The 13,228-nt window shown below is 40.5% G+C and overlaps 1 long non-coding RNA gene across 1 annotated transcript; it reads right to left on the bottom strand.

Moving 5' to 3' along the window:
• Positions 1–525: 525 nt before the first annotated feature.
• Positions 526–11,377, bottom strand: LOC148126466 (uncharacterized). The gene is made up of 3 exons (XR_015743314.1): positions 11,257–11,377; positions 7,951–8,019; positions 526–670 (listed from the first exon to the last, which is right to left on the bottom strand). It is a non-coding gene; the product is annotated as an uncharacterized LOC148126466 (long non-coding RNA).
• Positions 11,378–13,228: the final 1,851 nt, after the last annotated feature.

Below are 13,228 nucleotides of genomic sequence, written 5' to 3' on the forward strand. Positions count from 1 at the left end.
CAACAGAAATTTGGGGCTCAATTGTGGTTGTACTGTAAGCCAAGGACTACCTGTGTTTACTTTCAATTTCCAGCAAAAAAAAAAAATTGGCCTATATCAAACAATGGATTCACTTAATGATCATTGAACAACCCCTGCAAAAAGGATCATAAAATCCAGTTGGTCACATGATGACCCTTTTATGACCATCAAGATTAGCCATCAATTATGAGGTTCACAGTCATAAGTCAAGGACTATCTGTACAAGAATTGAAGGCCACATCCTGGACTTTTTCATGGCAGACTTATATTCTGTCCTCACTACATGTTAGTCTGTGCGCAGTTCGACATGCAGCTAAACCCACCTATCTCCCAGTAAAACAGACCTTGTGCATAGATCGGAATGCTTGATTGAAAGAACAGGATATGGTGAATCTGTGGAAAATGGGAATACATACAATGAGAACTATATACAAGATAGGCAGTATTAAGTTACTGCTGAACATAACAATTAATAAATAAAAGCAATTTAAATCTCACCAGCGATGTTCTGTGTGTGGGATGTGGGTTTGTCCTTGGACGACCGTGTGCCACAGATTAAGATGGATTCTCCTTTGTGCTTTTGCCTTCTCCAAACGCTGAAGGAAATGGAGTCTGGCTTCCCAGTGTGCACTTGGTTTGAGAGTGAGGGCTGAAGGGTAAAGAGGTGGGGTCAGATTCAAACAATATACTTTGTATTTGTCTCTCCAGTCACTAGATGGGGCTAGAGCTCAAGAACAGTATATAAAGATTGTATATTGGGGCATATTTATTCCTTCAGCCACTAGATGGGGATAGAGAGTAACAACAGTATATAAAAGTTAGATGTTGGGGCATGATCACTTGGTTGAGTCATAAATGTCATAAGACTTGCTAAACAATAGCACATATGATTTCTTTTTAGCAAACGAGAAGGCCTCATACCCTTGTTTTGTCTATAAATAGCATTCAACGACCCTGCTATTTATAAACAAAACAAGGGTTTGAGGCCTTTTCACTTGCTAGAAAATCATATTTATTCTTTTAGTTGAGAAGAACACCAGAAATATTACTTGATATATCTAATAAGATATAGCAGAGAAGTACAGCACTCTTGTATTCTGTTCCTGATGGTTTGTTTTTTTTTGTTTTTGTTTTGCTTATAATGAAAAAATTCTGAGCCTGAACACATTTTCAGTACATTTTTCAGTTCATTTAATCATAAAATTGTAACAACAACAAGGAGTGAATGGAATTTGCTGGTTCTGCCCTTAGCTGTATTTTGACATAATGTGGGGGAAAGTGCAGTTGCTGGATAATGATTCTTAGGAGTGAGGAAACACAGGAACATTCCCTTCCCTGTTTAAGGTTTTTGTTTTTGGTGTACATGGTAATCACAAAAGCCAACAAGCCAACAATAATTGCAGAGGTCTGTTGAGTGAAAGCTTGGATGTAGTTGTCTCTTTAACAGTTCCAGCACAACTAAGTAGAGTTACACATTGCTGATCAACATGATTGTCTCAACTAAGGTAAACAGAGGGATTGTCTAAATTAGTAATCAGATAGTGATCAAAAGTTGCCGTGTAGTTCCTTGATTTCAAAATGATTTCCCAGCATGGGAGAAACAGAGAAAAGGCAGGCAAAAATTGCAAGTTACAGAATGGAGGTGCTTGAGCAGACTGTGTGGCAATTCCATATACACTTCTCCTAATGCTCCTCTTTAGAACCTAAATGTGTTGGATCTGCTGGTTGCCCGTAATTTTGAGATGAAATATTGCTACAATTTAGAAGGTCATTTGGAGAAGGGTCTAGTTTTTCTTGGGCAGTTCTTGATCATGGAAGTCGCAGGGGTTGCCACAAAGAAGAGGGAGTCAAGCTATTCTCCAAAGTCCCTTGTCTGAGGACAGGACAAGAAGCAATGGATGGAAACTAATCAAGGAGAGAACCAAACCTAGAGCTAAGGAGAAATTTCCTGATAGTTAGAACACTTAATCAATGGAACAACTTAATCTTTCTGCATGAACAGGGGCTTGGACTAGAAGACTTCCAAGTCCTTTCCAACTCTTCTCTTCTGTATTCTGTATTCTGCATTCTGCATTCTATATTCTGCATTCTGCATTCTGCATTCTATATTCTATACCCTTCTATTCTCTTCTCTTCTCTTCTCTTCTCTTCTCTTCTCTTCTCTTCTCTTCTCTTCTCTATTCTACTCTACTCTACTCTACTCTACGTCTACTCTACTCTACGCCATTTTACTCTACTCTAAATGGCCTTGAAATGGAGATGAGTACTTCCCCCTACAGTCAGCAACTTAGCAGAGTAAAATCTGCAGGGACTCCTTTACCTTACTTTTTAATTATTTTTATAAATAAATCAAGATGATGAACATATCCAACACAAATATCCAATGCACCTTCCTCCTATTATTTCCTCCCACAACAATCGTCCTGTGAGGGTTGAGAGGGAGGGTGGGGAAGAGAGAGAGGGGAGAGAGAGAGAGGGAGGGAGGAAGGGAGGGAGGGAGAGAAAGAGAGAGAGAATGAGAGAGAGAGAGAGAGATAGAGAGATAGAGATAGAGATAGAGATAGAGATAGAGATAGAGAGAAAGAGAGAGAGAGACCTAAAGTCACCCAGCTGGCTTTCATGGCTAAGGCGAAACTAGAATTCATAATCTCCTAGCCTTGTTTCTAGTCTTGTGCCTTAAGCACTACACCAATCTGGTTGATTTATATTCCTGATTGGGGCAGCTTATGTTGGGGATGGAAGATGCCACCACCATACGTTTTTTGCTTTTGCTTTTGCTTTTTTAGTTCTGGACCTAATCTTTCTGGAACATCATTCCCCCAGAGATTAGAATGGCCTCCACTCTAACACTTTTCTGGAAGGCCTGAAGACGTGGCTCTGCCAGCAGGCCTGGGAAGACAGAGCGGGATGGAGCTCATTCAATAGCTGCTGTGATGTGTTGTGTCCAGGATGAGGGATGGGAGGCTGTTATATTATTTTATTATTTTATTATTTTATTATCTTCTTTTATTAGTTCTATTGTTTCTCTTAGATGATGTTTTTATATTCTTGTAAGCCACCTTATAAATTTCCTAAATAAATACAATAAATAAATAAATAATCTTGTTAATATTTTCATATTTATGATCTTAATTGAAAGCCATCCAGAGTTGCTTTGCAGAGCGACATATAAATTTAACAAATAGATCAACAATATTCAAACAATTGTTTGTCACTCCCTTTATGTAGCAGACTCTCCAAGCTCTGCACATAGCAATTTGTGTTAACCCTGACATTTTTTAATCATATTCATGTTGTTGCTTTTCAAACTAAAATAAATAAATAAATAAAATCTAAGTTTAAGTTTGATCACTTTAAATAAATTAAAATTAATCCTCACGATTATGTTGGCCGTGTCATAAAGTAGACCGAAATAATGAGCAATGTGGAACCCAATGAGCCATAACAGAAGACAATCTTGCAAATTTTATGGGATGGAATTCCAACTTGAGGCCATCAGATTCTTGGCTTAAGTCGTGGAATCCTTCATAGTGACAGATGAATTTTAATTCTTCTATATCTCAGCCCATTGTTTCCCAACAGATTGGAACTCATTAAAAGCAATGCAAGTAAAAAAAAGGCTGCGGCAGAATCAGGTTACCCTAGATCCCTGGTCCAGTTTTTGCCTCTATCAAGTTGCTTCAAACTAGAGCAGCTGGACAAGTGAAATACTTACTTGGGTGAGCTCCATATCCTGTTGATTCATGGCTTTAATTTTGTCCATCTGTTTTGGCCTGTAAAGTATTCCACAGAGACACATTTGATCTCAGAGGTCCATGTCTGGTATCCAAATATCCTTTATGGTCTGTGGGAAGATGGACTTCTTCCATATACATAGAGGAATTTTTACATCCATCTTACTTTTTTTTTTTTTTTTGCTACTAATGAAATCTGAGAGCAAATCTAATTCCTTCAGCAGCTTTGGAAATGCCCCAAGAATGATGCATAGGCCAACCCACCAGAATCCTGATTGCTCTAAGTCCTAGGATGAATTTAATCCAGTTGCTAATTCTCCTAGAGAACTTGACAGTGATGGCTGCTTGAGAGCTTTGATGGAGAGGGAGGGAGGGAGAGAGAGACAGAGAGAGATAGAGAGAGAGAGAGAGAGAGACCTAAAGTCACCCAGAAATGCGTTTTTCTCTTGCAAATGGAACAGGGATGCTGCAGTAGCCCAAATCTGTTTCATCGTTTGAAAGCTATGTTCTTGACCCTGGACATTGCCTTAGGATGTATCTGACAGCTGGAGAAAAAAAAAAACACAGTCTAAACAAACCACTTAGCCTAAACAGCAAGACATAATTAGCAGCACAAAAAAGTTAATGGGATTTTGAACCCCTAGTTTTTAGGAAAACACACATTTTTCTGGAGTTCCTGGTGTTCAAGTGGTATCCTAGAAAAATCTTTAGTTTTGCCCAGTTTTCTTTAGTGAAACAAATGTTATACTAATGCTGGTATATTATTCTAGGCAGCCTAGAACACGATTGTGTATTAGGTAACCTTTTTGTTGTTGTGCATAGATACACAAACACAATGGCCTTGAAATGCTGCAGGAAGCAAAGATGGTAATAACTTAGAACAGTGGTTGCCAACCAATGGGCTGGAGACTACTGGTGGTCCGCAAGAAAATTTTGGTGGTCCGCAGAGAAATGTCACCCCCAAAGCATCCCCCAAAGAAATTAATCCAGGCTGTGTGGGAACACAAGGCTGTGCCTCCCATATGGCCCACGGGAACACAAGGCTTGCATTGCTTGCATTGTGAACAACTTGAAGTAGTGAGGGGAGGGGGGAAAGGGTGGAGGGGAAAAATTTGCCCCACACGCCTCACACACCTGGCCTGGATACTGGGCTGCTTCTTTCCACATCTTTCTTCTTCTGCTTTTGGCTGCATACAAGAGAAAGCAGCAAAAGTCTTTCTTTCTCTCTCCCAAACTCTGCCAGAAATGAGACTTTGGGACCCTGCAAGGCATCCTTCACCAAGAGGCTGCACTGGCACAGCAAGTCTCACGAAGACTCATTTCTGGTGGAGTTTGGGGGAAAGACTTCTGCTGCTTCTGCTGCTTTCCTTGCATGAAGCCAAAAGTCTCTCCCCCTCCCACCCACCCCCGAGAACGGAGCTGGAGATGGTATCTTGCGATCCCAGAGGAAGCATGATCGATTGGTAGGAAAATGGGGTGGGGAATTTTCCTGCAGACTTTTTTGGTGATTTTCCCAGGGTCTCTGGTCCACGGGATTTCCAATTATGAATTTGGTGGTCCCTGAAGTCCAAAAGGTTGGCGACTCCTGATTTAGAACAGACATAACTGGATTTAGTAGATAGAACCTAGAACAACTGGGTTGGAAGGGACTTTAGAAGCCTTTCAGTCTCTGATCATGGCAGGTAACCCTATACCCATGATGGTGAACCTATGGTACGCGTGCCAGAGGTGGCACACAGAGCCCTTTTTGTGGGCACATGAGCTGTTGTCCCAGCTCAGCTCTGCTGCGCGTGCACGTGCAAGCCTCCCACTGGCCAGCTGGTCTTTGGGACTCTGCTGTGCATGTGTGGGGTGAGGGCCATGCATGGGGGTGGGGTGATGTGCATGGGACACATGCACAGGGATGGGACACATGCGGGGAAATGTGTGTGCATGTGCAGGAATGCACACACATGCACGGGGATGTGTGTACATATACAGGGGCCGGGAGCATACACAGGGGCAGGGCACATGCACAGGGGTGCATGTGTATTGCATTTTGGAGGTGCGCGTGCACGCACTTCGGGCACTCAGTGCTGAAAAGGTTAGCCATCACTGCCCTATACCATTCTGGGCAGATGGCTGCCCAATCTCTTCTAAAAGCCTCCAGTGATAGAGCACTCACAACCTCTGGATTGAAGCCATTCCACTGATCAATGATTCTAACAATCAGGAAAATACTCCTAACTTGGTTTTCTCCTTGATTATTTTCCATCCATTACTTCTTGTCTTACCCTCAGGTGCTTTGGATAATAGGTTGTCTCCCTCTTCTCTGTGACAGACTCTCAAGTATTAGAAGACTGCTATCATATCACTCCCAATTCTTCTCTTTTGTTAGACTAGACAGACATAATTCTCTAGTAGATTCACACCTACATTTTCTATTATTTGGGAACAAATATAGCATTTATTGTAAGGTTGTAGTAACAGAAAATTGAAGTCTTGGAAGCACATCTCTTTTAGTTTTACTTTTCTGAAAACTAGGGAGGGCCCACACTCCTTTTCCTTCTGTGAGCTCAGATAACTCTTGCATGAGGTTGTTTAGGTTGAAGTTCTTCCTCCTGTCTCCAAGGTCACTTTCACATACCATGACAGATAGGACTTGATCTATAGGACAGTTAAAAGCACTTACATCTTTATCTTAATTCAAGTGCTTCCCCAGGAAAGGAAGAAACATACAACGTGGGACTATTCTTTTTACTTGTGGTGGCGACACAGTGGTTAGAGTGCGGTACTGCAGGCTACTTCTGCTGACTGCCGGCTGCCTGCAATTTGGCAGTTTGAATGTCACCAGGCTCAAGGTTGACTCAGTCTTCCATCCTTCCGAGGTTGGTAAAATGAGGACCCAAATTGTTGGTGGTAAATGCTGACTCTCTAAACCACTTAGAGAGGACCATAAAGCACTGTAAAGTGGTATATAAGTCCGAGTGCTATTGCTACTTGCTACTTCAATTCCCACCAAGTCATCTGATCCTTGCTCTTTCTCACAAAGCAACTGAAACCAATGGCCCAATATGGACCATCTATGACTGGAGTGGAAGATCAGTTGCACTCCAATTTTAGGAATATCCACAAAGGGAAGGTAACAAAGAAGCAAGATGGCAGCTGCAATTACAAATTTGAAACCCTGCCCCTGATAGCATCTTTAACTACACAATTGAAGCCCTGTCCCATTTTTATTTGTAAGGTGATTTGCATTTTTAAAGGGTGGGACTTCAATCACATCGTCACAGCTGCCATCTTGATTTTGTTTTTTATCCATATGTGATTGCTCCTGGCAACTGAAAAGTATAATAACAAGCCTATGAAGATTCTCAAACATCCAGAACATAGTTGTCCCAAAGCTGCTTTTCCAAAAGGCTACTGGACTAAATCCAGTGGCCTGTTGGAAAAAAACACCTTTGGAACAACAAGCTGGGCGTTTCACTTTTTATTTCTTTATCCCCCTTTCCAACTTTGTCACATTTTAGACAGTAAATCTTTAAGAACACGATGGGTTGCATTTTTATTAGTTGGTAAGTCAACTGGTGTAATAGTATTTTGGAAAGAGTTGGGAGGTGAGGCATAGACTGCTCAAGGGAACAGTCAGATAAGAGACAGAATGACAGACCTGCCTCAGCTTGAACCTCTAAGCAAAAACAATCCTTAACTTCATTTGTTGAGAAAGATATAGTTCCATAAAGGTCAAGTGAATTACAGTAATGCAAAGCCAGAACTGAGATTCACATGCCAAAAATCACTAAGTTCTACTCCACACCCCTTGGTCTGCCTCTCGCTGCCCACCAATAAATTCTTGCAAGATGTTTCTATAACAGCTAGTCAGAACCCAGGTTGGTATGCTCCTTCCTTCTTGCAGCTGGGTGACCTTGAAGCAGCATCTTGAGATGGCTTCTACTTTCAGTTCCCCCCCAAAGCATCCCTTCATTCCCCCTCCCCACAGTTCATGGTGGTCTGTCACCACATAATAGTGAGGCACAAGTGAGCATAAGGTGCAGCTGACCGCTTAACCACACAGTTGAATAGTAGGTAGGGCAAGAGGTTTAGAAGAAACTCTGCCTAGTTTCTCAGGATAGTAAGGGGTCAGAGGGGAGGACTGTACTTTCAGACATGCAAGATTCTGTCAATGTAGCTTTACAACAGAGTAGAATTAACTCACCTGGCTGTGTTCTCTGTCTGGTTTGCCCTGTAAGGCTGACATCAATCTTGAAGTTGATTGTATCCATCCCTGTTAGACCAATGATCTAATTCAGTGTTAGCATGGTATTTATCCAACGTTTTCCTGATTAAAAAAAAGTCTATCTAAAGACATTCTGAATTTCTCTTTAGGCAATGTTTATCAATCTTCTGGGAATGCTTGTGAACTTCACCTTTAGAAATTTCAACTACCTGTCAGATTCCTTTCTCCTGAAAAATGTCAGGTATTTTTTTTTTCAGCAGAAGGGGGCATTCTAAAGTAATTGCATCATTTCACTTTGGGCTAAATGCACAGATAACTCTCTTGGAAATGGAGAAATGGGATCTCTTAAAAGCAAGATTTTTACAACTATGGGAAAAGTTTTCATCATTCTTGTTTTGTTCAGCCGGGTGAGGTTTCCCGAGATACAATTTGGCCTCCCAGACATCAGAAAAACCACACTGAGATTTTCAACTGCTAGCTTTCACGATAGCACTCCAAATGGCAGGGTTCTTTATATATAATTTTATTAAAATATTGAAAAATGAAAATGAAAAGCCAATGCAATTTAGCCTAAAGTAAGAAATAAAAAAAGAAAGAAAGAGAAAAGAAAGAGAAAGCTAAAAGTTCAAGAAAGAAAAAGAAAAATAGAAACAAGAATCAAAGAAGTGACTTCCAACCTTCTTTACAGAATCACAAGCAGAATTATACATTTACCTTTCCCTAAAGTTAAATCATAGCTCTTTTACGATGGTCATAAACAATGGAGGTCATTAAAGGAATTTGGATTATCCAATGGATGGGTTTTTTGCCATTTTCTGCTGGAAAATGGCAAAAAAAAACCCACCATCTATTGGATAATCAAAATTCCTTTAATGAACCTCATGGTTTATGACCATTTTGTGCATTTAGTAGTCTTGCAGGCACACACACACACACAAAATAGGGACGCCTGCAAGATATGATATACAAAAAGTCAGGATGGGTGACCACCATGATGGAATCAAAGATCTGCCTGATTTTTTTAGGTGTGTTGTTTACAAGCCACACTAGTTGCCTCTTAGCTTTTGGGTGCAATTCAAGATGGTAATTATAGCAATAGCTCTTAGACTTATATACCACTTTACAGTGCTTTACCGCCCTCTCTAAGCGATTGTACGGAATCAGCATATTGCCCCCAATAATCTGGGTCCTCATTTTACCCACCTCAGAAGGATGGAAAGCTGAGTCAACCTTGAGCCTGGTGAGATTTGAAATGACAAATTGCAAGCAGCCGTCAGTCAGCAGAAGTAGCCTGCAGTACTGCACTCTAACCACTGTGCCACTCTATATAAAGTTATACAACTTTTTCTAGCTGTCTATCAGTCCCAAGAAGACTTCTGGTCTCTATTGAAGATTAACCTTTAAAATCCTCTAAATCAGTGTCCACAAGCATGGTAAAATATCCCTTCACATTTTCAAGTTGAATTGGAAGTGCTTTCTAAGCAATTTCTAAGCAATTTCTCATGTGTTGTACACCATTGGTATATCATTCTATACAACTTCTGTTTAAAATTCTAATAAATGTATGTTTCAATCCTCAGCAGCTCCTATATTTTCTGCATCGTGTAAGAAAAGTTCATCTTCCTTCCAATGTCCTTACCACTTTCTGTAGAGGAACGATTGAGAGCATCCTGCCATATTGCATTACTGTCTGGTTTGGAAGCATTATTGCTTCGGACAGGAAGACCGCACAGAGAGCAGTGAGGATGGTAGAAAAGATCCAGGACATGACATATAAACGATGCTTGAGTAGGGTCTGCAGGATTGTCTGGGATGCTAAACACCCTCTTCATGACCTGTTTTCTTTGTTGCCTTCTGGGACAAGGGGGCTTCATAGTATCCTAAGCAGAACATCCAGATTCAGTCACAGTTTTGTTCCATGTAGCATCCACCTTGTGAACTCTCAAGTTTCCTCTTTCTGCTACATATTCAAAATGAACAGTAGGGATACAGTGGCTCAGTGGCTAAGACGCTGAGCTTGTCGATCAGAAAGGTTGGCAGTTCAGCAGTTCAAATCCCTAGCACCGCGTAATGGAGTGAGCTCCCATTACTTATCCCAGCTTCTGCCAACCTAGCAGTTCGAAAGCACGTTAAAAAAAAATGCAAGTAGAAAACTAGAGACCACTTTGGGAAGGTGACATGGTTCCATGTGCCTTAGGCATTTAGTCATGCCAGCCACATGACCATGGAGACGTCTTCGGACAGCGCTGGCTCTTCAGCTTTGTAATGGAGATGAGCACCACCCCCTAGAGCTGGAAACAAATAGCACGTATGTGCGAGGGGAACCTTTACCTTTATATGTATATGTATGGTGCAGGTATATATTTATGTATGTATATAGCATGTGTATATGTGTGTCATGTATGTGTTTGGGTAGATTATACACTTTCCCTTGAGAGCATGCAACAGAATTTCATTTTTAATGTGGCCTGGTGTGCTTGCATTAAAATAAAATGACAATAAAGTTATCTTAAGTTATCTATCTTATCAATTACATATTTTCCCACTGTTCAACTTGGATATTACAAAGTTTTAGCCCACTTTATCCTGCATTCTTTCACTTGTTCTTCTGTTTCAATAAGAGTGTATATATTTTAGCAATTATATGTTCAGCATTTGTGCACACTGTTATAAATGCCAGTTTATAAGTGCCTGAATTTTGATCATGGGGCCATGGGGATGCTACAATGGTTGGAAGTGTGAAAAACAGTCATAAGGTACTATTTTCAGTGCTGTTGTATTTCTTTTAAAGTTCCATTGTAAGTTCAAACAGTCAATAAACAAATGGTTATAAGTTGAGGACTATCTGTCGTGGACTCTTTCCCTGGAAATATTCAAATTGGGGCTTTTAGGGGTTCTTATAATAGTTGATGCCTTCACTAAGGGGATTAGACTAGATGATCTTCTGATTCCTACATTCTAGCTTTCCATGTTGTATGTTTCCATCATGTAATTCTGGATCATACTATGTTCAAAATAATATGGTTGACCCACATAATTGCATTTTCAAAACGACATTGAATCCAGACTTCTACACACCATTTTTCCCCCCTCTTAAAAATCTCTTTTCCCCTCTTTAAAAATCCCTTTTCCCTTCAAAGAAGGCTGAAGAGAGCATTATGCAACAATGTGAACAGAGTGAATGAATAGCAAAATTGAATAGGGGGATTATGATGAATGGGTTCCTGGAATAAATGCCTTAATAATTTCTAAGAGGGCTGTCCAGATTCAGAAGCTGTTCCTTACCTTTGGAAGAATAATGGCCATCAGAACGTCACTGTGGAGAAAGCCTGAAGACAAAATGGCTCTCAAAATACACTTTTATTGCAGCAGATGCCGGCATAGAAAGAAAGAAGGGGAAAGTAGTTACTGCAAGTAGAGAAAAGTCTGTCATGTCTGGGAGAGGTAATTAAGATGGATCACGTGGGAAAATGTGCTAGTTCCAAAAAGCATTCCTTGGAAATGACTTGTAAGCAGAGAAATAGTTGCAATAGTAGAAGTATTATGCTGGAAAAAGGTGCCAGGACACTGTTCTGTTTTGAAATACCGGATTAAACATTTTTAATAGAGGTATTCCAGTATTTGAGGGGCTGCCACAAAGAAAGGGTGGGTGGGTGTCAGCTTATTTTCCAAAGCACCAGAAGGCAGGATAAGGAACGATGGACGGAAACTAATCCAGGAGAGAAGCAACATGGAATTAAGGAAAAGCTTCTTAACAGCGAGGACAATTAACAGGTGGGGTAGCTTGCCTTCAGAAGTTGTGAATTCTCCAACCCTGGAGGGCTTTTAAGAAGACACTGGACAGCCACTTGTCTGAAATGGTATAGGGTCTCCTGCTTGAGCAGGGGGTTGGGCTAGAAAACCTCCCAGGTCCCATCCAGATCTGTGCTGATGGATTGATTGATTGACACTGGCACTGAGAATCACTGATGCTAGTTTAGAAATCATGCCAATGTCCTGAAACTGTTTTGCAGCTTAATGTAGAAAGACTGTTCAAAGTTACAATGGCATTGAAAAAAGTGACTTACAGTATGATCATTTTTCACAGTTACATTTCCAGTGTCCCCATGCTCATGTGATCCCTCCAATCTTTTCCAATTTCATAATTCAAAATTATAATATCTATCTATCCACCAACTATCTATCCGTCTGTCTGTCCGTCTGTCTGTCTGTCTCTGTCTCTCTCTCTCTCTATCTTCTATCTATCTATCTATCTATCTATCTATCTTTCATCTACCTACCAGATATTCTTCCTTGGGTTTCCTTTCAGGCAACATTTGAACATTTATCTATCATCTATCTATCTATCTATCTATCTATCTATCTATCTATCTATCTATCTATCTATCATCTATCTATCATCTACCTACCTATTTTCTTGTTACCTTTCAGGCAACATTTGAACTATCTATCCATCCATCCATCCATCCATCTATCATCCATCTATCAACTATCTATCATCTATCTATCATCTACCTACCTATCTACCTACCTATCTATCCATCCATCTATCATCTATCTATCTATCTATCTATCTATCTATCTATCTATCTATCTATCTATCTATCTATCTATCCATCTATCTATCTATCTATAATCTACCTACCCTCCCAGATATTCTTCCTTGGATTTCCTTTCAGGCAACATTTGAAGTTACTACAAAGGTTTCTCCTTTAGTAAAACAACAACAACAGCAACAACAGCAGCAGCAGCAGCAACAACAACAACAACAACAAACCAGGAAACTCAGGTGAAGTGAAAAGGTACAAATAGCACAATTTCTAAGGAAATGAATACACGAGTGAGAGGAGAACTGATGCAATCTCCAAGTTTTATATTTCCTTCTTTTATAGCAGTTTAATTGTCCTAAGCATATGCTTTCATCTGCTAGAAATTTAATGAAGCTTTTGGTAATTAAATTTCCATTATCTGGGCAAATAAAGAATGATACCAGAGGATGGTAACCTCTTCAAGGTGATTTAATGAATCCAGGGCTGAGGTGGGGGAGTGCAACCTGTGGCTCTGGAGCCACATGCAGCTCTTTCGGTCCTCTGCTGTGGCTCCCTGTCAGCTATTCCTACCACTGCCTGGCTTCACCCCTCCCCCTCATCACTCCTTGCCTGGCATGAGAAGGTAAGGTGATGGCAGGAGATGGAGACTCATTCCATATTCAGAGCAAGAGGTGACTGGGTAGGAGTGAGTGACATCAAGTTGGCCA

This window comes from Pseudonaja textilis, chromosome 3, assembly GCF_049901715.1.
Source record: "Pseudonaja textilis isolate UNSWEBS1 chromosome 3, rPseTex1.2, whole genome shotgun sequence".
Classification (NCBI taxonomy): domain Eukaryota; kingdom Metazoa; phylum Chordata; class Lepidosauria; order Squamata; family Elapidae; genus Pseudonaja; species Pseudonaja textilis.